At 41.2% G+C, this 24,066-nt stretch overlaps 1 long non-coding RNA gene across 1 annotated transcript in view; it reads left to right on the top strand.

Annotated features, from left to right (window-relative positions):
• The first annotated feature begins 341 nt into the window (after nucleotides 1–341).
• The window catches only part of LOC307193476, a 291,931-nt gene continuing 268,206 nt past the window's right edge, over nucleotides 342–24,066 (top strand). The window contains exon 1 of the long non-coding RNA XR_013830333.1: nucleotides 342–3,068. This is a non-coding gene — a long non-coding RNA (uncharacterized lncRNA). The remainder of the gene's footprint in view (nucleotides 3,069–24,066) is intronic.

Raw genomic sequence — 24,066 nt, forward strand, 5'->3', positions numbered from 1 at the left:
AGCTCTCACTATATATTTCATTCAGTGCATCAATTGAGACTTTGTCTGAAATTGTCACTTCAGCCACAGAAATTGTGGACCTCCTGTTTTAATAAGAGCAAATATTTATTTAGTGCTTACTGCATGCCAATCACGAATCTAAGAGTTTCAGCTCTATTACCTTCTTTATTTTTGATAACAACCCTATGAGGATATGCTATAGTCAGCATTCTTCCCACTTGCAGATGAGATTAAGAAAATCAGCTCGGTGCTTTGTGACCACCTGGAGGGGTGGGATAGGGAGGGTGGGAGGGAGGGAGACGGAAGGGAGAAGAGATATGGGAACATATGTATATGTATAACGGATTCACTTTGTTATAAAGCAGAAACTAACACACCATTGTAAAGCAGTTATACTCCAATAAAGACGTAAAAAAAAAAAAAATCAGAGTCACACAAATAGGTGATGGACCCAGGGTTCAAATTTAGGTAGTCCGCCATCAGCACCAGAAAGCTGAACCACAAGGCGTGTGAAGTGTGAGAACTATGGGTTTTCACACCCCTGCTGCTGGTCAACGTAAGATGCCCCGCGGTCCCTCCGTAGCCACATCCCCCTCGCAGACATCCCTTGGATAACATGCCAACTGCCTCCTCATCTACACCGACTGTCACAGGAACCAGCATACTTGACCCAAGATACCCCAATCCAATTCCGTGTCAAGAATTTGGAATAAGAAACACAGTGAGTTAGATGAGCCCGTGGGGAGTTACAAGATCACGGGGAGATGAGGTTCTCCTCCAATATGGCGACGCAAGAGGACCCTGAAGTCACCTCCTCCCATGATGACACCAAATCTACAGCTGCATATGGAACAATTTCCTCTGGAAAAAAAACCCCTAAGAACTGGCAGAGTGACTCCTATGCATGATATGGGGCAAAAGAGAGGAGCCCCTCATGGAAGCAGGTGGGAGAGGCTGGGACACCATCTGGCCACTAACCCCACCCCCGAGCCGGGACCCACCCTTAGGAGGGAACTCAAAACCCGGCGCTTCCTCCCTGAGGACTGAAGAGTTTGATCCCCACATCCAGCACCACAGCTTTTTTTTTTTTTTTTTTTTTTGCGGTACGCGGGCCTCTCACTGTCGTGGCCTCTCCCGCTGCGGAGCACAGGCTCCTGACGCGCATGCTCAGCGGCCATGGCTCACGGGCCCAGCCGCTCCGCGGCATGTGGGATCCTCCCGGACCGCGGCACGAATCTGTGTCTCCTGCATCGGCAGGCGGACTCCCAACCAGTGCGCCACCAGGGAAGCCCCACAGCTTTTTTTTTAAGACCCGCACCCGAGGGACAAACCCCCAAAACATTCAGCTTTGAGAACCAGGAGAGCTGCTGTCCGGGAGAACAAGGGTACGCGGGTCTGAGAAAGCATCTCAAAGGGCGGCCCGGACTTACCCGCCTCAGGTCCCTGCGCAAACGGCGGTTTTGAGGGCGCTGGCCGTCGTGTGGGAAAAGGCTCCTTTGCTGTCCTGGAGCCTCAGCCTGATGGGCAGGCGTGTGATGCGGCACCCGTTTAGGGTCCGCTGGGCGGCTCTGCGGAGGAGGCTGGCAGGCGGCAGCGCCATCTTGCGCTCCTCCGCTCCGGGATCTCCCACAGAGGAGCTTGACTCGAGGGTGGGGTTCCGGTTTTCATGGCTGCCACCAGGGGACTTGTCTGCGTCACTTGGCTCTGGTGGCCAGTGGGGTAACCACGCCACGGAGGGAAAGTTCTTCAACAGCCACCACCCTCAGGGCAGAGCAAGAAGCCAGGTAGCAGGCGCTGAGTCTTTCTGTGAAAAAGGCCTATTTGTTTATCTCCACAGCTGCAGCCTGAGGGGCGGCTTCTAATTAAACACGTGCTGAGGGTGACTGATCCTTTCCAGACGCCTCCGAGGCTATTTTCCGCGCTCTCTCGGCTGCGCTCCGAGCACCGCTAGCTCGTGGGGGAGCTTGCGATCCCGGGTCCCACGCGACCTGGACCCAGTTCGTGGCAGCCTGGCCCTTACAGAGTACCGACTGAGGACGGAAATACACCCCCAGTTTTTTCTAAGACGCCGTTTTGCTCGACTAAGAGCTTCCGCGCCAAGGGAAGGCTTCACATCAGGAGAGCCATCTAGACGTTGCACACGGACGCCGCCATCTTGGCGGCCCTTCGTTCCTCACAGCTCAGCCCCGTCCGCGGCACGGGAACTTCCACGCTCGTCTGGAGCTCTGCTATTTGCCGCTGCCGCACAGGGGGCACCTCCAGACGGCCTGGCTCTGGCGGCTTCTGTGTGTGGTTCCACAGGACCATACGTATTTGCTTCGTTTAAAAGCTCATGCCTGAGGCTGGGCTTCCAGTCAGCCGAGTCGGTGCGGGCTGAGACCTCCCCTCTCTTCAGGACGCTGACAGGGCTGGGCAGAGCCTCACCCACTGGGAGCCGCGAAAAATAAAATAGGCTGCTGGACGGTCACAAAGCCTGAGAGACAACCGAGAGCCGGGCCAGGGCTGCAGGATAAAGTCCATCTACACGAGGCCTCTCCTTCCAGACCAGCAAGGTGGCTGCTTCACTGAATGCACGGAAACCGGCACCGAGAGTCGAGGAACGTGAAGAAACAGGAATGTGTTCCAAGTGAAAGACCACATGGAAGTGGGGCTGGAGTCGGCATCTTTGTATTTCAGAAGCACTGGCAAAACACACTTCTGGGGAGAAGTATCAGAAAGGAAAAAAATAACATTCCAGTGGCAAGTTACACAAAGATAGAAAAAAGGGGGATAGAAACTCCATTTTTATCAGCAGGAGGGTGAGCATCCTTAATCCTAGAACAGAGAGGAAATTGATCTTCAGAAAAGAGAATGACGCAGATGCGCAGAGACGTGCAGTTAGGAGACTATAAAACCTTCGATCACCTCCTTGAGAAACTCCAGCTCCACCCGCTGTACTTCTCGCCATGTGGTTCTTTACGTTTCCTCCGTAGACTTCAGATAAAATCACCTCTACCTTAAAGCCGCTGAAATGACTCTGTTCCCTTCAGCCACGTGACGACCGACCAAGATAGTCACGAGAGAATTTGGTGAGTAGCTTTATTTGATCCCAATATTCCATGTGAAAGTTCACTCCAAGAATAAGAACTATAATTATGCTATATGTTTTCTTGGTGTTTAGTGGAATATTATGTTTTCAGGTTTTGACTTCTGCCTTTTAGCATTTTTATAGGATCTTGGTTATTTTTGGATGCTCAGTGTTTAGTTACCTTATTAGTGGCACGAGCCCCTCTCACATTTTATCTGGCGATTCACCATCTTCAATTCAATCCATCAGATTTGGGAAAGCTGAATGTCCAGTTCAGAGGGAAAAGATCATTGGGGATTTGCGCAGCGCTAACCAAGGGCATTTGTTGCGGGACACGCTGGTGACCTGAGTCAGCTCAATCCGCAAAAAAGAGTAAGAGTGTAGGGAATATTGGGATAAAAATGCTTACGCTCTGGCTGACAAAAGTAAATAAGCAGGGAGGTAGCCCTTGCTTTTTGCCCCACTCAAGGGAATAATCTCTCTAGGAAAAGAATCATTCTAAAAGAAGGGAGAGAGAAAGAAATGTTGATTGAGCCCCTGTTACCAGCCATGCCTGAAGCTGTATTTTTTCCTGGATTATTTAATGATTGGAGCCATTTTTTTTTCTTTTTCTTTTCTATACCATTTAACTTGGAGGCATTTTCACATTATACTGGAGAGTGAGAAAAGAAAGATGTAGAGTAATGTATATATTATGATCCCATTATCGTAACACAATCACTGCCAAGAAACCACGTCTCTCTCCCCTCCTCTTTCTCTCTCTCTCTCTGTCTCTTTCCCCTCCCACCTTACCTATCCAAACATGGAAAGCTGCACATCAGATTTTTAAACATTCGTTACTTAGGGGGGGTGTGTTGCTGCAGGTGGAGTTAGAGAAAGACAGGAAAGGTGGGGATGGTTATGAGGTATCATCCTGTGATTATATCTGATTTATGCAAAACCATTGGTGATTGCATGTAGCTATGAATAGAGATAAATGATAGTATCATCAATGAAATGTTGATAGTGGTTCTCCCAGGGTCATGGGATTTTAACTGACTTTTATTTGTTTATACTTTAATATATTTTAGTATTTTTAACAATAAGAAGATACATTCAAAACAAATGTCAGCTCTACACAGAAAAATAAGCAATGTACTATTCAACATTTCCTAATCTTTAATTAACTATTAACACTTCAATTTATTAATAGCCCTTTTGGCAACACATTTAATAATGCTTTAAAATGATTCCTTGGAAAATGTGTTAATCAAACACTAGAGTCAACAAAGTTGAATGCATTTCTTTATAGACTATATACAGTATGAATGTTTAATGTCAATTTCTAAGAGAGGGATTATTTAGCAGTTCCCAAATGTATTGGACCATAGAATATCCCAAAGGAGTGGTGTAATATAGAATGTATTGGGGGAAATACAGAGGAAACAATAAGAAGAGAAGAGATACTAAGCCTTTAAAGTCATATATCCTGTAGTCATATCCAAAGGTGAATTATTTGTTGTGTGATCTTGGGTTAGTCACTTGACTTCCTCATGCTTCATAGATCTTATAAACCTCCTTCCCAGGGTCACTGTGAGAGTTTACTGCAATTAATGGGATGTGATATTGAAAACAGCCTGTGAATTTGTAGGTTATCTATATTATTTTCTTTTGGGATATATTTTCTCCAAACTCACAAAATAATGGAAACCATTTAAATGCATTTTGTATTATTTTTTACACCCGTCCCTACTGTGGCTACTACTACACACACACACATTCACACTTTTTCTGTTCTGCTTTGAAAGAACAACCATTGCACTTTTTATGTGGAACATAAAGGACAATTTACTCTTACTGAGACTGAAACAATTAAAATCTCTTAAAGAAGCAGTCAACTTTCTGAATTAGTGGGGAAAAGGAAAGTGACAAGAACAGTTGTATTGTTTACGTCTAATTTGGTCATGCCAAAGAAAAATGTACTTAAACTAGTTTAGGCAAAAAGGGGGGGAGAATTATTCTGACTCTGGGCTGCTGTACCAAACCAAGGCAAGATGTGCTGTTGTTCCCCTTGAGTGGCAAGAAATACAACTGGGCACGTTGGACACAAAGACCAGCATTCTGTCCTATTCTGTACACGTCATTTTTTCTCTACTCTCATCCTTCTCTCTATGGAAAGCTTCCTTTGCTTTCCTATGCGCCACGTAGCTGAGGGCTGCTCTTAGTGTCTGAGTCTGTATTCGAGTGACACTTAACTCTGTCAGCTCCAATTAGAAGTTCCCGAAGGAGTGATTTTAATTAGTGCAGTTTACGTCAGTGTCCACCCCTGATCCAACGAGACACAGGCGTGTGGCAGCAAAAAGGACATTTAGCTGCCACCTGTGCCCGCTATGTGTCTGGGTTGGTACAGAGCAAAGGGAAGTGTGTTTGTGTCCTATGCATCCACCCCAAAAGGCATCTTAACAACTTACATCAGCCCTCCCCCTAACCTCTCCATCTCTTCTCCCCATCATGTGGACTGGGGGCAACTTTGAGTCTCTCTGCACATTTCCAAACCTGCGAAATCTTGCTAAGACGGGACCAGGACTGCAACAGCAATCTGGATTCTCTCCTCCTAGTTCAGATTTGCCCAAATGTCTGTAAATATGTTAACTGTCAATTTACTGTGGCAGTGGTACAGGAGAAATGACTAGCTAATAAAAATGGAGAATAATCCACCATCCATTTTAGTCTGCTTTTGACTGTGTTTTACAACTATTATTTTGGCAAAAGTATTGGCAGCCTGTACTATTCAAATTAATGTGTATTTGCTATTGTATTTCAAACCAAGCACTTTACCACAGACATTTGTAGTAAAAAATAGTTGTGATTTGTGACAAGGAATCTCTAATGAAAAATTTGAAAAAAAAAATCATTGAAAATGTGCACTTCGTGAAATAAATATAATTTTATTGAATGTTTAATATATGCCAAGCATGGGACTTTACATGCAATATCATATTTAACCTTTACAGTAATTTTACGAGGATAGTACCATTTTATTCCCATTTCACAGACAATAAAACTGAGGCTAAACTGTTCAGTAACTTACCCAAGAGGACCCATGTAGTACTTGATGGATTGGAACCCAGATTGGTTTGGGTCTAGGTCTGAGCCCTTACTTGCATGCTATACTACCTTAAGAAGTAGAAAGTTTATTTTCAAATAATTGAGAGGCAATTGGAAGCTGACTACTATGAAGGATAGTGACCTGAGACTTTGCAAAATGGGAAAAAATCTCAGAACTCAAGTGAGACCTACATAGTACCTGTCACAAATTCATATGCTGCCCTTGGTCACTCTTTCACTGATCCAGCTTCTGCAAAGGCTAAGCTTTGGCCACCCTGCACTTATTGGCTAATATCTGCTCTTCAGAAAGTTGACAGTGCATTTCCCTCATTGCTACCAAGTGGACCGGGAAAACAGGTAAACTGTAATTTGCACAAAGAAGCTTCAATTGTAGATGATCCTAATTCGGAATTAAGTAATAGTGTGAAATAAAAACAGATGAAGAAACAGTGCCCAACTTAATAGTTCTGTGACACACAGGAAAGATAACTGGGAAATAAAACCAGATTCATTGCATGAGGCTGAAGTCTAATGAGGTGAAGCTTTGAGATGTTATGGCAACATTCCTAAGGAAGTATTAAATTCAGAATATTAGAATACTGTGGGGGTTTTTTTTGTTTTTTTTTTTTTGTTTTTTGTGGTACGAGGGCCTCTCACTGTTGTGGCCTCTCCCGTTGCGGAGCAACAGGCTCCGGACGCGCAGGCTCGGCGGCCATGGCTCACGGGCCCAGCCGCTCCGCGGCATGTGGGATCTTCCCGGACCGGGGCACGAACCTGTGTCCCCTGCATCGGCAGGCGGACTCTCAACCACTGTGCCACCAGGGAAGCCCTAGAATGTTGTGGTTTTTTTTAGCGCTGTCTTAAAGCAGTCACTCTGAACATGAATCACCTTAAGGACTTTGTTCCATATAAATAATTGGTCTGCTACTTTAGTTCACAGTGAATAATATAAAATGTTAATAAACCTTTTAAAACTTCAGAGCTAGCAGTATATTCAAATAATTCTTTTTATAGCCTAAATCATCGTTATTTGTATTCAACTCTAATTGACCTGCTACAATGCAGAAGTACAAACTCTGTTTAGATGGATATTCAATTTTATATTTAAATAACTTTTAATGCTCACCAGTTGGTTTTTTTTCCTTTGATGAAATTATCACAGTTTTAAATTCAAGGGACTTACAGTCATAAAGGAAATTAATAGAATACTTCTATTTTTCCCCTAAAAATTATACTAATTTAGCCCCAATGTAGTTGAAGCTTTGCCTTTTAATGGAGCACATATTAGATTTTTTAAGAGTCTATATTGAAATCTCCTGATGTGCTAAATGTATAATGTATAAAATTGCCTCCTGATTATCTATGAGTAGATTATTTATTAAGTAGAAACTCCATTAATTTAGTACAGCAGATAGATTTTTCTTTCTTCTTCTTCCATTTTTTGAGCTCAAGAAGGCACAGACTTGCAAAGTAACCAGGTACATTTTTACATTAAGTAAATGCCAATTCAAATATAAATTATCTTTATGTTATCTTCTATTGGAACCATGATACCTAGAATTATCAACATTTGTATGTTCAGATGGCAGCCAACATTCTTATATTTTTAAAAGCTTCTCTCTTGTCAGAAACTATTTAGATACAAGATTTTTACCCAGATATAATTTCTCCCAAATTTACTATATTAACTAACTTGCCTTTTGTATTTATTCTTAAAATAAGTGACTAGGATATCATATTGTTTGGACACACACTAAGTTCTAGTACGAATTCCAATGTGGGAGGAGGGTTCTTCTACACCACCAGGCAATTCTCAGATACCAGCAGGGACTAGTAGAGTATCTGAGAATTTAATTCAATTCTAACACTAGCTATTTGGAGATAGCATCAGATTCAACAGGTTAAGAGTTCAGTCCTATAGGACTACCCCCTCCCCCAGCCACACACACACACACACACACACACACACATACACACACACACACACACACACACACTTACTTCAGATGACAGTGGCAAGCCTGGACTATTACCTGTCCTTCTGACCAACCCACTATTAATTGGAGGTTCCAGTGACCACCTTCAACTCAGGCTGCCGATTGCAAATTCCCGTTGTCACCGGTACTTCTGACTGACTGGCTGTAAATTAGAGGTTCCCATGACTTCCTCTCTGGTTTGATTAATTTGCTAGAGTGGCTTCCAGAACACAGAGATGTGTTTTACTTGCTGGATCACTGATTTATTATAGAGGATATAACTCAGGAACAGCCAGATGGGAGAGATGCCTAAGGCAAGGTATGGGGGTATAGTGCAGTTTCCATGCCCTCCACGAGAGCCGTTCTCCCAGCCCCTCTGCTTGTTCCCCAGTCCAGAAGCTCTCTGAACCCTGTCCTTTTGGGGTCGAGAAGCTTTAGGTCCTTCATAGAGGCTTTATTACATAGGCATGATTGATTAAATCATTGGCCATTGGTGATAGAACTCAGTCTCCGGCCCCTCTCTCCTCCCTTGACATTCCAGATCAGAGAGAGAGTGGCACTAAAAGTTCCAACCCTCTAATCACATGATTGGCTCCACTGGCAACCAACCCCCATCCTTAGGTGAGTTCCAAAAGTAACCTAATTAACATAACAAACACTCCTTTGTTGCTTTCAGCACTTAGGAAATTTCAAGCATTTTAGGAGCTCTGTTCCAGAAACTGGGGCAAAGACCAACATGTATTTTGTTGGTGCTCAGGGCAGGCTGCCCCACGATATACTGAAGTGGCACAGAGGGACACTGACTCTTCTTTCTGTCTTCCTGAAAGCAGGAAGTAAATTTCCCATGTGAAAGATGCTCTCCAGGCATCTGGAGGTAGAAGGACACCCTTATTACCAGAGACAGGGAATTCAGGCCTACAAGCCAGTATCAACAAACCTTGTTACCCTACTAATTTACTATTCAGGCCCAAACCTTGCTTAAATTTCTCAATAATTAAGTACTCAAACTTCAGTTTCTTTGTCCTCTCAAATCCTTACACATTTATTGTTTCTTTGTATAAAAAGATATAAGAGCTGCCTGCTTTTGGTCACTCTCTGAGCATAATTTTATGATCACACAAAATTAAATTGGTTTTTCTCTTGTTAATCTGTCTTGTGTATTAGTCTAGCCAGAAGAACACAAGAAGGGTAGAGGTGGAAATTTTCTCCTCCCCAACAATTTATTATTATGTAACACAATATCACATACACACACATACACACATACACAAGTAAAATCCCTGGCCAAAGAAGTGTTAAACTTTTAAAACTCAGAATTCATTGAATAATTCAAAGCTATAATCTGAGCCTTAAGATTTATAGACTTTATAGGAAATGCCACCCTACCCTTTCATAATATGCTTTTGACTTAACCATTTTTAAATGGGCAATTCCAAGTTAATTAGAAACTAGACACTTCTAGAATCTTGTGGTTAGTACCGAAGAGAGTACCTGAGGACTCCATTCCATGACTGAGAGCAAAACACATGTGCCTATAAAAGATGGCTTTAGGGCTTCCCTGGTGGCACAGTGGCTGAGAGTCCGCCTGCCGATGGAGGGGATACGGGTTCGTGCCCCGGTTCAGGAGGATCCCACATGCTGCGAAGCGGCTGGGCCCGTGAGCCATGGCTGCTGAGCCTGCGCGTCCGGAGCCTGTGCTCCGCAACGGGAGAGACCACAGCAGTTAGAGGCCCGTGTACCACAAAAAAAAAAAAAAAAAAAAAAGATGGCTTTATTTTGACAGTGCATCCCATGGAGAATCCAGAGTCATTCCTCAGTTGTAAATACAGGATTCTGTCACCAAGGCCATGGTGGCGGGCAGAGCATTGCTATCTCTTTTCACAGATGGTACTATCCTGCAAGCTGGGTGAAATACAGGATGATTTCCTGTTTTCTTTCAGGAGTCCTAAAAGGAAAGAATATTGCCTTCTGCCCTTCTTTGTATACTGAGGTCTCCTCAGCCATGTCTGAATTTGGGAATTGCTAGTGTGTTTCACTGTTAAGTGAAGCCTTCTAAGACACAGGTTACTGTCTTCTGGGAAAAGCGTTACCTAAGAAACTTTGTGCTTTCTCATTTAAAGAGTGAGACCCAGTGTGCATTTAATATCTGGAAAGTTTCTGTCTCTCGTTAATACATTAGTACATTGTTGGTAACTGAACAATGAGTAACTTGGTTTCTTTGCTTAAGTCAGTTCAACAAATGCCTTCAGCTTAATCTGTTTCCAGTACCCGCCTTCCCATCCCCCTCCCCAGGTACATGCCTTTTATGTATGAAATTATGTATTATTCCATACATAATTTCTTTACAACCTGTGATTCTTACTAAAGAACTGCTACCAAGTGCACAGATAGAACCTACGTGAGAGAATCAGGAAAAAGAATGAGGCAGAGAATTAACAAATGAATCTACTAATAAAGTGAAGTTGGTCCTCAAGTTTCTTTTTGAATGTTAAGAATTTCCAATATAGGATTCAACATCAAAGAAATTGGTGCATTTATTAAGTGAGAAGCTAATTGTGCATTATTCTCTTACTTCTGTAAGAAGACTCAGAAGCTGAAAAGGCACAAATCAATAATGCAATTAATAAGCACTGCTTTCTTTTGAGATTATAAACAGATGACTCTTACACTTTTGACATTTCCAGAAAGTGGAGTCTTCTGACTAAATCTTTGGTAATTTTGCATCAGACAAGACAAATTCCTTTTCCAAAGCTTGTTTTAGTACAGAAAGAATAAGTAATTTTTACTTCCCTTCTCGTTTCCCTAACCAGCAAATATCTGTCTGTAGCTAAGAAACCGTCAATGACATGCATTTTTGCCTCTGTGATCCATAGACATTTTCTTCTGGATATTTACATAGAGGTTGTTCGAATTGAAGATGGAGGCCTTGGAAGGTATAATGAAATCTATTATTATAGATAATGCTAGTAAAACCATTTACTAAGAACTATTTGCCAGGCACTGTGTCAGCTCAGATTCTTGCAGTTGCAAGTAAGAGAAATGAAACAAGCAATTCGCAGGTCACATAACTGAAAAGCCATGGATAGAATTGGTATCAAACCACTGGACTAAGGGCTGAAATGATCTAACAAGGGATTGGGTCCATCTCAGGCTATGTTGGGGAAAGGAGAGTTGAGGGCTGGGATGACTGTGGCAGCTCAGCTTCACATCTTTGATTTGAACCTAATGACAAGTGTCACTTTCCTACAATTAGAGCAAAAGCTAGGGGTTGACTCTGATGGGCTGTTTGGCCTAGTTTTGATCATTTTGTTGGTCTCTGAGGCAAGTAGAGAATGTCATAGAATGAGAAGATTAGTTTATACCTAGTGGTCATGCTTCACCCCTGGAAGAAGTGGTTGAGACCTAACTGAAATTTATGAGCTAGGAATGAAGGACCAGTGATTCTCCAGGGAAAAATCTGGGGTTTAATAGCAGAAATAGGTTCAATAGATGCTGGATAACCCCCAATCAACAGATGTCTACTTTAATGCTTCACTAACACTAAATTTATTTAATCCTTACAAAAACCCTATGAAAGAGTTTGTATTATTTCCCCCATTTTACAGATAAGAGCTCACAAGTAAACAAGTTAAGGAATATGAGGTGTGTGGTAGAGCTGGGCTTTAAACTCAGGGCTATCTATCTGCAGAGCCTGGACCTGAAACTCTTCTCCATATGCATCACTGAAGGAACTGCACACTCTAAGCAGGATGGGAGCAGGAAAGCTGTGGCATCTTTAGAATATTTTTGACAAGAATCTGAATCAGACTGCTGGAAGGCAGGGCCTGGAGACCCCGCGACATCAGAGCTAGATTTGGGGCATTGGTTTCAGTGTAGTTAAAATTTAAATTAAAAAAACCATTCATTTAATTAAAGCATGAGTGACTCCATGAAAAGCCTATAGCCTTATAACAACAAAGCTATGGAGTCTGGAAACGTGGGTAACTCATAGTTATGCCTTACACCCAGCAGACTAGAAATGGGCAAGTATGATACTCAGAGTGTTTGCACACTCTCCTCCAGTGTCTAAGACTGTGGCATTCTAATGCATGTGTGAAGAATGTATGCCATGCAGGGTCAGAAGGAACTTCTGGTATTTTATAGGGCCAATTAAAAATATTTTAAAAACTCTAAGTGAGGCCCGTGGTAGAACACTCACTCAGTACCGTTCTAACGGTGACAGCTGAGAACCTAAACCACCCGCACACTCGGTCTGGACCCCAGGAACCAAAACTACACCCTGCTCTCTACACTGACATCACTTTGCTCTTCCTCTGTCTCCTTTAGCATGCTTTGTTTCCCATACTCTTCTTCTCATGCACATGGTTTGATTGTTCACTATAGGAACTTCCCAAAAGACCTATCAACTTTTCAACCGACAGTTTGTACCCCAAGATTCTTTCAATCCCTCAAGTCAAAATATTCACAATACTCACAATACTTGCTCTTTTCACTATTCTTGGAGTGTTGTATCATGTTTCTAATCAAGTCTCTGCACTGAAAGCCCCACCATAAATCAAACTTCCAATTCCCAATAAATTCTAACATTAGCTTTCCTCTGAAAGACAGTCAAAGCTTTGAAAGTTGGGGTTCTTCCGACAGCCCTAAGCAATAAATTCAGCTTTGTCTTATCAGTAGGTTGTTTTGATTATATATGGGGAGCCATTTTTTTTTTTTTTTGACATAGTCTGTAACAGTGGTTGTCAGTCTAGGAGGGCCAGTGTTGTCTTCCAGAAGACATTTGGCAATGTCTGGAGATTGGCAGAGCGGGTAGGAGGGTGGTTGCTGCTGGCATCTAGTAGGTAGACAGAGGGATGCTGCTGAATGCCTTGCAATGCACAGAAAAGACCTCCACAGCAAAGAATTATCCTGCCCAAAATGTCAGTGGTGCTGAGGATGAAAAATCCTGGTCTATAATAATTCATGGCACGTCTGCCCAGTTTAGATGAGTCAGTTGTATTTTAGGCTACTTCTGTGAATATAAATGCTGTCCCAAGTGCTAATGTGATGGTAAGCTGTAGGTGACTCATTCCAAATATCTAGTATATTTGACTTCTGTCCTCAGAGGGGCTTGGTTGAGTCATCAGAAGTTTTGAAGTTGAGGAGACCTCTAGGTGGTACCCTTCAAGGTTCAAACTACTGGAAATGCCAAGTAGTGGGAAGAATACACATGTTAGCAGAACACGTGGATTGTAGCCTTTGATCTGCTACCAATGAGGGAAGAGTCATTTTGGTGCTGTAGTTTGTATCTGTAAAAATGAGGACTTTGGTATCAGTGGTTTTCAGAACCCCTAATAGCTCCAGTACCTTAAAATACTATGAGTCCATGTTCTGACAATGTCCAGGGCTCATGAAGAAGTACTTGTGGTCTTTCCCATGGGGACCCAAGCACACTACAGGACTCTCCTGAGAATCGGTAACTGAAAGAAGATCCTGGAGTCTGGCCCTGTTTTTGTAAGTGTCCCAGAGCTTTCGTAGCGTGGGTATGTATTCTAGGTCAGGCTTCCAGCCCTGAAATTATAAAGGCCCCTTTATAGTCATCTGAACAACCATTAAAAAAAAAGAAGGCTCAATTCTGCAACCCCAAACCCACTCCCACCCCAACATATGTCAAGGAACCAATCTCCTTGATTGAGACCAACCTAGCATGGCAAATACAAGAACACATATTTTGCCATTTCTTCTTCACTTAGTTTCTCATTTCCTCCCCCAGGGAGAACTAGCCCCTCTCTATGATCTCAGTGTTTTTTAACACATTTTGTTACAGTTCTAATTAGTTTCCTCCTTGGTTGTGTGGTAGGTAACAAAAAATACTGAAGAACTGAAATCACTCTTTTGCAAGCTGACTGAAGCTGTTTTAATTCTCACCAGGAGGTGAATATTTCATATGGAAAAGGAAAGCTATTTTGGGGGGAAAACACTTCAATAGACTTTTGATTTTGCTAAAGCTGATCCCATAGGGTGTTCTAGAAACAAGTAGAGACAGTGAGAAGCTAAACTGTTCTACAGGGTCAACTAAAGTGCTGTCCTCCCTGGATGAGGACATGGTTATAATAGTAGTTGACTTTGGGTTCCTACTGAGCAGAGCGAAAATGAGACTTGGAGAAGATGGGAGAGAAAAATTCATTGATTTAAATGGAAATAGGCTACAGAAAAATGAATGCCATTTGGGAGAGCAGAGGTATGTCTGAAAAGATGCAGCGAAGGAGCGAACAGGCAGAGGACTTCTGAAAAAATAGTTCTGCCTAATGGACTAAACATAGGAACACTTGTAGCAGATATGGGGTGTTCAGGCTTCCTTTCTTGTTTTATAATTTTGTCCTTCAGTAAATTTTGGTCTCCCCTATGACCTAATGGCAACTGAGTGTTAGTGGTGCTTGAAGAATTAAAGGAAAAGCTTTGTCCAAAATGAATCAAGTAAAAAAAAAAAAAGAAGCATGTGGTGACAATTATCAGATGGCCAGAGTGATGAGAGAAAAAGTTGGATGTAGGGACTTCCCTGGTGGTACAGTGGTTAAAAATCTGCCTGCCAATGCAGGGGACACGGGTCTGATCCCTGGTCCAGGAAGATCCCACATGCCACGGAGCAACTAAGCCTGTGCGCCACAACTACTGAGCCTGCACTCTAGAGCTCGCGAGCCACAACTACTGAGCCCCTGCATGCCACAACTGTTGAAGCCCATGTACCTAGAGCTTGTGCTCTGCAACAAAGACAAGCCACTGCTATGAGAAACCCATGCACCACAACGAAGAGTATCCCCCGCTAGCTGCAACTAGAGAAAGCCTACACGTAGCAACAAAGACCCAACGCAGCCAAAAATGGAAGGAAGGGAGGGAGGGAGGGAGGGAGGAAGGGAAAAGTTGGATGTAGAAGTTGGTCATAATAGGTGAAAAACAACTGGGGCAATGCAAACTTTTATAGGGATAGTCCAAAGTACTTCAGGAGGGCCTGGACTTTAATTAGTCACATGGAAGCAAATCATGGTCATTTGGAAATTAAAGAAAAGATGGAGCCCAGAATGCTGGGACACTTAGTGTGATGGGTTTCACCTCCTTTCTGCTTTCGTATGGGACTCAAAACGTGGTTTATGCTCAATAATCATCTGTTAACTTGAGAGAGAAAGAGAGAGAGAGAGAGAGAGGGAAACATATGAATGCAAAAAACATCAATACTGAATTTCCAGGATCATCTCCAGTGATTAGAACATTGTCTATAACATGCAGCTATTTCTCCACGTTAATTGGCCATCTATATAATTGATTGTTTTCAGGAAATCAATCATAATAAGGAAATAGGAATGTATGTATAGCTGTTGACATTTACTTAGCAGATTTTCAGAGCTAAGAATGGAAGGAAAGGACAGGCTGGAAATAATGCAAAAGACAGAGAATAAAGAAAAAACAAGGAAATTACAATGTGGGTTAATTTCTTGGACATATCCTGGACCAATAGTAAAAGCAAAATGTTCTCAACCATATAAAATTGCTCCCTAGGGTTGAGTGAGTCAAGTGAATGTCATCTTTAAGAACAAAAAGACAAAATAAGAACAACACAGTAACAAAGAAAGAAAGAAGAATATATGCCTACCTGAAATTGGCTGATTAGTTGCATCATGGACTGGATATACTGGAAAATTATCAATATTCTATTTTGCTAGTCTAGCAAAACCCTAGAGAGATCAGTCCAGGCTAATTCACATCAGGTGGGTTGTTAACCAGCAGCAAATTACTAATTACCTGACAAAATTAAGATATCTGTATTTCATTTTCCTGAAACTTTAGAATTTAAATGCTTGTAGATATTCCCTACTTGAACTTCATAAGGGAAGGGTCCATGTCTTAGGTAGCCTCATTGTCTAGGCCAGGGGTAAGCAAACTACAGCCTACCAACCAATTCTGGCTAGACACCCATTTTTCTAAATAAAGTTTTACTGGAACACAGCCATGCCCATTTATTTACTTATTATCTATTACATATGGCTACTTTTGCACTACAAAGGCAGAATTGACTAGTTGTGACAGAGACCGTATAGCCCAACAGATCTGAAATATTTATTATCTGACCCTTCACAAGAAATGTTTTCTAACCCCTGGTCTAGATTCTTGGTATTCAGAGTATGCTCATTGACCACTAGTTTCAGTATTGCCACGGACCTTGTTGGAAACGTAGCATCTCAGGCTCTAACGCAGACCTATTATATCAATATCCTTATTTAAAAAAAACCAAAACCCAGGTGATTCTCGTGATGTTTGACAAGCTGTGATCTGGAATTAAGGCTGGGTCTTAGTACGATAAGTAATTGTTCAGTGAGTGAATAACCAGATCAATATGCAACCATTGAACTCAATCAGAAGATGTTTGTTTACTATGTATGATGTACCTGACCCTCAGCTAAGTCTGGAAAGTAACCAGAGAAATGGTTCTTGTCCTCAAGGCATATAAAATTTATTTAGGACCAAAAAAGTAGCAGATTTGAAATAATTAGAGAATATTGCAGCAGAGCACCTATGATAATATGATGGTTGTATGTTGCAAATGGTAAGTGATGAAGCAGAAATCATATTGGAATCTCAAAGAAATAGAAAAATGCATCAGATATGAATGGCTTTGGACTGATTAGAATGGAGCCTCAGATGTGGTTCATAAATACAAAACTATGGAATGAGGTGTCCTTTAGTTTATCCAAGGGCTTTTTGAATTACAAAGAAGAAATGGAATATGCTCATACAAATGGTTCTAAGGCTCTTAGTGAAGTGGATAAATGCATGAACACATACAATTTTATGGCAAGTAAGTTAGACTGTAAATCAAGAAACAAAAGATAGAACTGAACATTCCAGCAGTTAGAACGTGACAAGAAATACCTGAACAGTCTCCAGTGAGATAATGGATGATGGCATGGTGCATTAAATATGTACAGTAGAATCAGCCATGGCAAACCTCACCTTTTTTCCACGTTAAATGCTAATTTCTGAAGAATAAGGCAATTACAAAGTCACAATCCTGCTGCCTTTTGTTTTTGCTATTGAGCTGTTTGTAAGCGTTTAATTCAGTGGTTTGGTGTCAGGTTCTTTCCTTTCAGAGTAAATAGCATTTCTCAGAAAACTCAGATGCATTTTAATTCTCTGAAGACAATCCTCTACTTGATGCAGTTAATAATATTCAGGGAAAACACAACACCCAATCTTTAGATAAAGAGGCCCCCATCAGTCTATTTGTTTTGCATTTGCTTAAGTAAGGTACAGAGAGACTACAGTTTTCCCTTTAGAATCTCAAAAGTTGACTGATCAGTGTGGCCTCTAATTGGCTTTCTAAATTCAGGAAAAAAATGATCTTTTTTGTTGCTCTTACAGTCACGGTGGTGGAAAGAGTCATGGAGTATAAGTGATGAGACAAAGTCGATTTTTAATTACTCCTGTGGACTTGATAGCTCCTGAGTGTGTGACTCGTACTTCCATGTCCTGAAATGTAAAATTCCAAGATTCTCAGGGTTCCTATACTGTCCCTATACTCTAGTTTTATCTGCTGCAAAGACAAAATAGGGCTGAGCCAAGTGAGTACATTGGTTTGTAAATGAGGAGTGGGTTTTCACATTGTGAATGCTAAAGTCAGGGCAGGGGTATCACTGTGTCGTCATGTTTCAGCTTCACCTCCATCCCTAAGCCTTGCTCCAAGTGTGTGTATATCTGTCTGGAGGTGGGGGCTTGAATATTGTCACCTGAGATTCCCACTTCATTTTTATGGCTCCAGCTTTCCACTCAGAAGTTGTGGCCCTAATTTGAATACTAGTATTAGAAATTAGAATCTTGAATACAGTAGGGAATACAAGAGATCTTTTTTTGTGCTGCTCACATCCGTGGTTCTTGCCCCTTCTGTTTGAACTCTAGAGAATAAATGGATTGATTGGATCACAGGCATCATATTTATCAAAACGTAGGGAGTTTCCGGTCCAACAGAAAGCAAGGTCTGAGTGTTTTGGGTGCTGACCCAGAGTTTGATAGGGTAGTGTCATGGGGAGAACACTAGGTGGATCTGAACCCTTGAGTTCTGATCCTGGTGACAGTAAAATGCCATCATTTCTCACATGAGCCAGCTTTGCCTTTGGGTATTGATTTTCTTATCTGTGAAATTAAGAGAGTAGATAAAATGCAGAAGTCCCAAACTGACTCATCATCAGAATCACCAAGGAGAGATAAAGATACAAATCCCTTGACGTCATACCTCTCTCCCAGGATCTCACCCCAAGAAATTGATTTGCTAGTTCTAGGTAGGGCCCAGAATTTTGTATTTTTAAATGTTCCCAGAGTGTTCTCATTTGCAGAAGGGTTTTGGAACCCCTGGATTAGACGATTTCAGTGGTTCCTTTTATTGATAAAATATCTGTCATGATTTGATTTTAGTGAGCTAAGCAGGTCTAATGAGTGTGGTTTATTTCTATGCCCATGTTATGTTGAGTTCTATTCGTTACCTTTTTTTCCTACATAAATATTTCTTAGGTAACTTAGCTTCTCAATATTCAATATTATTTCTGTAATTTAGACATTGTCTGACTTTCTTATCACTGAAGAAATTAAAGTATGAATGTAACATGGTTACTCTGGATTTCAGAGTAGCTAGTGATTTATGTTTTCTATCCAATTATGCATTCTTTCATTCATTTAAAAATGTTTATTTTGTGGTTGTTATGTGCCAGGTATTGTTGTCGGCACTTGGGCTATAGCTGTTAAGCAAATAGACCAAAATTTCTGCCTTTATTGAGCTTATGTTCTATTGAATTTACCTTCCCCACTTAGAGAGTCTATGCACACTTTATAGATGCTGGCCTTCTACCACTAAATACCCTTGGACCGTCTCCTGCTTACTTGTTTTTATCATGACTTGATTTTGGTTTCCCTTAATTTCTATTCTCCCTGTTTTCTAGTGATTTCATTTTTCTGTGACTGATATTGACCTCTCTCTCCATCTTTCCCAGGCTGAACTTGCTTTTTGAGGTTTTTCTTAGGCTTCTGCTCCAGGGAGCTCTAGTTTCCTTAAGTCTGTATCTTCTTAGTGAAGCAACTAGTCACATTTTCAAATGTTAAGAGATTTATTAGATAATAAGCTGTGTAAGTCAATTCTGTTTATAGTTACAGGTAAAAGAAAACCCAACTTAAACTGACTTAAACACAAAAGAGAACTTATTGGCTCAGATAACTCTGAAGTTCAAAGATTATTTGGCTTCAGTTACAGCTTGATCTGTGTGACTAAAGAATGCAGTTAGGAATCTGCCTCTGCATCTCTTGTTTTTCTTAGCGTGAGAATTGATCTCAAAAAGACTCTCCCAATGTGGTGGTGTATTGAGGGTCCCCCAAGACCACTCCCAGGTTCAGTGATTTGCTATGAGGACTCACACGTCTCAGCATACAGTGGTCCTCATGGCTATGATTGGGTTTTTTTGTTTTTTACAGTAAAAGAATACAAAGCAAAATCAGCAAAGGGAAAAACTTCATGGGGCAAATTATTGAGCAAATCAGATCCAGTGTTTCCAAGAGTCCTCTCCCAGTGGAGTCACTCACATGGGATACCCTTAGTTCCCCCAGCAATAAGTCATGATAGCACATGTGAAATATTGTCTGGCAGGGAGGCTCATTAGAGACTCATGTCTAAGTTTCTGTTAGGAGCTGGTAGGCACCATGTAGATACCCTCTGCCTAACATATACCACAATTTCAGACTCTCAAAGGAAAGTGGGTATTGAGCATAAACCAGGTTGTTCTTTACAAGCCGTTGAGGCACCAGGAGCCGCTCTTATCCATTAAGGCAGTGGGAACCCTCTGAAATCCGAGTTCCCAGATGTTCTGTAAATATGAAGGGCCAGCGTTGCAAGGAGGCCTTTCAAAGCATCTGCAGTCTCAGGCCCGACACATGAATGCTTTCCTGCACTGGATGTAACAGCGGATACCAGAGGCTCTAGATTTAGAGTCTCCAAGCCTGGCAACTCCTCCAGAAAGATGCATCCTGCTTCTAACAAACCTACAGAAGTCTCTGTGTCAGCAGGGACTTTCTAGATGTTGCCCAAATCCAATTCCTTTCCTCCCTGGGAAGGAAGGAAGTCTACACTTGCTGGTCCCTCTCTCAGTAGGCCGTGAGATAGTGTTCTAGTCAATAGAATGTGAGCAGAGGTGAAGTGTGTCGCTTCCAGGACAGCCTATAAAGTCCCTCCACATGCAATTCTACGTGCTCCTTCCCTTCTTAATGCCAGGTTGAGGCCCCCATAATGATGACTTTGGATACCAAGTGTTAAAGATGGTGGAGCCAGAACACAGACACAGCCTGAGTCCCTGAATCACTGCTTTGGGAAGAACCACCCAACAATCAGGAATACTCATTTTGGACATGATTTGTACAAGAAATCAACTTTAGTTTATATATATCATTTCTAATTTTGGGTTAGTCTGTAATAGCAGTGAGCGTTACCTTATCTAATACGTTTGGGAACCCACATTAATGGACTGGTTTGGATAACACACTGATCTTGAAACAGTTACCATTTCTTGTATGTGTGTTGTTTATGTTGGGGGTGTTTCTCTCATCAGCCAGGCTTAGGTCATGTGCTCATCCCTGAAGAAGGCTCAGTCCTTCTCACAGCATCTGAAATAAATAAGAGTGAGAGGGGAGATTATTTTTCCAAAAGACCATTGGATTGTGTTAGGAAAAAAATGATTGAAGTTAGACTGAACAGCAAGCATTAAACATATCCTTTATATATTCTCTAAGTCCACTGAAATCTACGCTTTGTTTTACCTTGCAGCCCTTAGCAGTGCCAGCCTTCAGTAAATCGGTTGAATGCATGAGTGCATAGATAGAAAGAAACCAGAAAATCAGCTCAAAATCCTTGCCTTTTCCTCAAGTGCAGTGTTATTTAAATGGATTTGAATTTTCTCCACACTCTCTCTCCCTTTGTCCCTGTTCAAGCATAACCTAAACTGCACTTTAAACCAAACATGGATTTAATGAGTCAACACAAGTCCCTTTGCAATCTGCTTACTTTCAGGCTGTGTCTATAGAATATTCAGACCTCAGGTATCCTTGAAACTAAGAAATGAAGACACAAACATAGCAAACAACTATAATAGCAAATGATTTATAGTGACACACCCGATGGTGGTATATAGAACAGTTGACAAAAATATGTGTTCTGGCAATTTCTAGTTTAACTTATAAAAATTATTATCATTAATATAATACAAAAAAGAAAACTACAGTCATTCATAAACTCATTTCTAGAGGTAAGTAATATGAACATCTTCGTCCATTTCCTTCTAGTCTTTAATCGTCTGTGTGTGTGTGTGTGTGTGTGTGTGTGTGTGTATCTATCTCCTTGTTATCTTCCACCACATCTGGGAGTTAACGCAGGCACAATTTATTACCAGAAAGATCTTGATCTCCCTAGGAGCTGGCAGCTACCTATCCTAGAGCCCAAAGTATGGTTCAAAAATACTTCTTTCATCCTTTTTGGAATTTTTTCTACTGACATTGAATTCCTTTAATTAGGTACTCAGGAATCCTGTCTCAGTTGACCTCCCTTTTCTACTTCTCCATCTTTGTCCTCTCGGTCCATCCAGTCTCAGGGTTCCAGAGCCTCCTCATCCTTCCTGCATGTCTTGTGTTCCTGCAACCTGTTCCTGAAATGTTTCCTCTAAACTAGGAGGGCAACGATAGACACCTACAGTTTTCAGAATGTAGCATAAGGTAAACACATCAGATAAAAATTGGACTTATAAGTTTATCTTGAGTATTTATAAAGTATATGGAATAGTGCCTGGCACATTGTAAGCACTTTGTATTATTATGATTGTTGCTGTTACTGTTGATTTCCTTTTATAACAGCTTCCTGTTGATTGCCTTTCCTCCTTACTGTTGATTTCCTTTAATCTCAATTTGAATGCATTATTGTTACATTATTGTTACAATTTGAATGCATTATTATTTCTGTCCTCATCTGTGATTGACAATGACGAGATAGGAGGTAAAGGGGGAAGAAACTTTCTTTTCATGCGTTTATATTTTTACACATTTGAGTTCACACTGAATGTAAAAATGTACTCTATGAATTTTTATATTTTTTCATGAGCATTTTCTCATGTCATTAAAATATCTCCATGTGAAGTGACAGAACTCAGCTTTAGATATTTAGATAGGACTCTGACATCTTGTCAGCTTGAGGGTCAGAGATTGTCTATTTCAAGCAGTAAGGACTCATTCAGGAATTACTACTTACCTCAGCCTTAATTGAAAACCCAAAGCACTTGCTCAATTAATTCATTAGTGCATTTATTCATTCAACTAATATTTATTGAGCATGTATTATGTACTGGGTACCAGGGGTAACTACTGAGGATACCAAAGAGAGCAATTGAAATATGGCTTCTGCTTTCATGAATCTTATATTCTGAAGAAGGAGTGATTCTTCAAGTAATTATATAAATATAGTGGTTTAGTATGCAGTGAGGGAAAAGCAGAGTAATAAGAGATAATATTTTGAGAACCTTATCTAGTCTTGGAGGTGGCATAGTGGGAGTGGACGATAAGGAGGAGAACTTTAGGGAAGTGTCTCTAGGAAGAGACATTTGAACTGAGAATTAAACAATGAACAGGAATTAATAAGCAAAGGGGAGAAGGAGAAGATTTCACATAGATGGAAGAGCATTTGCAAGGGCCCTGGGGTGTGAAAGAGAAAATCTGTTTGAAAAACTGAAAAAAGGCTAGGGTAGTTGGAATTTAGAGAGCAAGGACAGAGATAGAAGTGAGTATGGGGGGTGGGGGGGGTGCGTGGGGAGGAAAACCCTGTTAGTCTTCGAAGGGATTTTGCACTCTATTCTCAAAGCTGTAGAACTCTTTGAATAGTTAGACCCAGAGAGTTCAACTGTGCAAGACACTCTCAGCAGAATTAAGAGAAAACTATTTTCTTTGAGATTGTATAGGTCATATTAGGCAACAAAGGGTTATTTCCAGTATTTAAAAAAATTCTGCAAGAAACCATGAGCATATCCATGAAATGACCACACAAAACTGCAATTATGAAACAAAATGCTGAGGGAATAGTTGGTAATTTGTATGGATCAGAAGTTTGATTGACCTCTTAATTATGCCTTTAAGGGATCTAAGAAAACAAAATAAATGTTGCTCAGTAGGTCTTGCTAGGCAAAAGCTTGAAATATATGGAGTCATTTGCGAGAACAGAAGAGCATAATTAAATGGGAACAAAGTTCCTGCCAGTGTATAGTGGGAATCCAATTGGAGAAGGATGATAAGAGATATAAGGGATTGGAATTTTTTAAGTGTTGAAAGGGAGGTCAACTGGTAGTAGGTAAAAGAATGAGAACTATGTATAGCCTCCAGAAATTCCACAGTGCCCTGGGATTTCAGGATTTTACATATGGCTGATCACACAGTTCTTTAGAAAAGAATGCCTTCCGGCCAAATGAATTCAGAGAAAGCTCAAGGGAGGTACTTGGTGTTGTCTATTACAATGAATGGTTAACAGGAAGCAACTCCTCATTTATATGATTTCTGATAGATGAAAAGTCCATGCCATCATCCAGACATATACACTATCTGATTAAGAACACCTGGGTATTTGGAAACATCTGGTGACAGCATGTTTTACTATTTTCCTGGATATGTGATTTATATCCATAAACACCTGTATTGCTTAGATCTGTTTCCTTTGTAATAGGACATTCTTGGAAGGATATGATTTCCTAGTTCACTTTATAGATACCACCAGATTCCTAAATCTTGGAAGCAGTGGTTCTCACGTGAAGTTATCAGTATAATCTAGAGGGAGTTTTACTGAGCCCCTTGCTGGCTCCACTTCCAGAAATTCTGATGTACTTGATTGAGGTAAGGGCCAAG

The sequence above is a fragment of the Stenella coeruleoalba genome (assembly GCF_951394435.1).
Source record: "Stenella coeruleoalba genome assembly, chromosome: 10".
Lineage (NCBI taxonomy): Eukaryota > Metazoa > Chordata > Mammalia > Artiodactyla > Delphinidae > Stenella > Stenella coeruleoalba.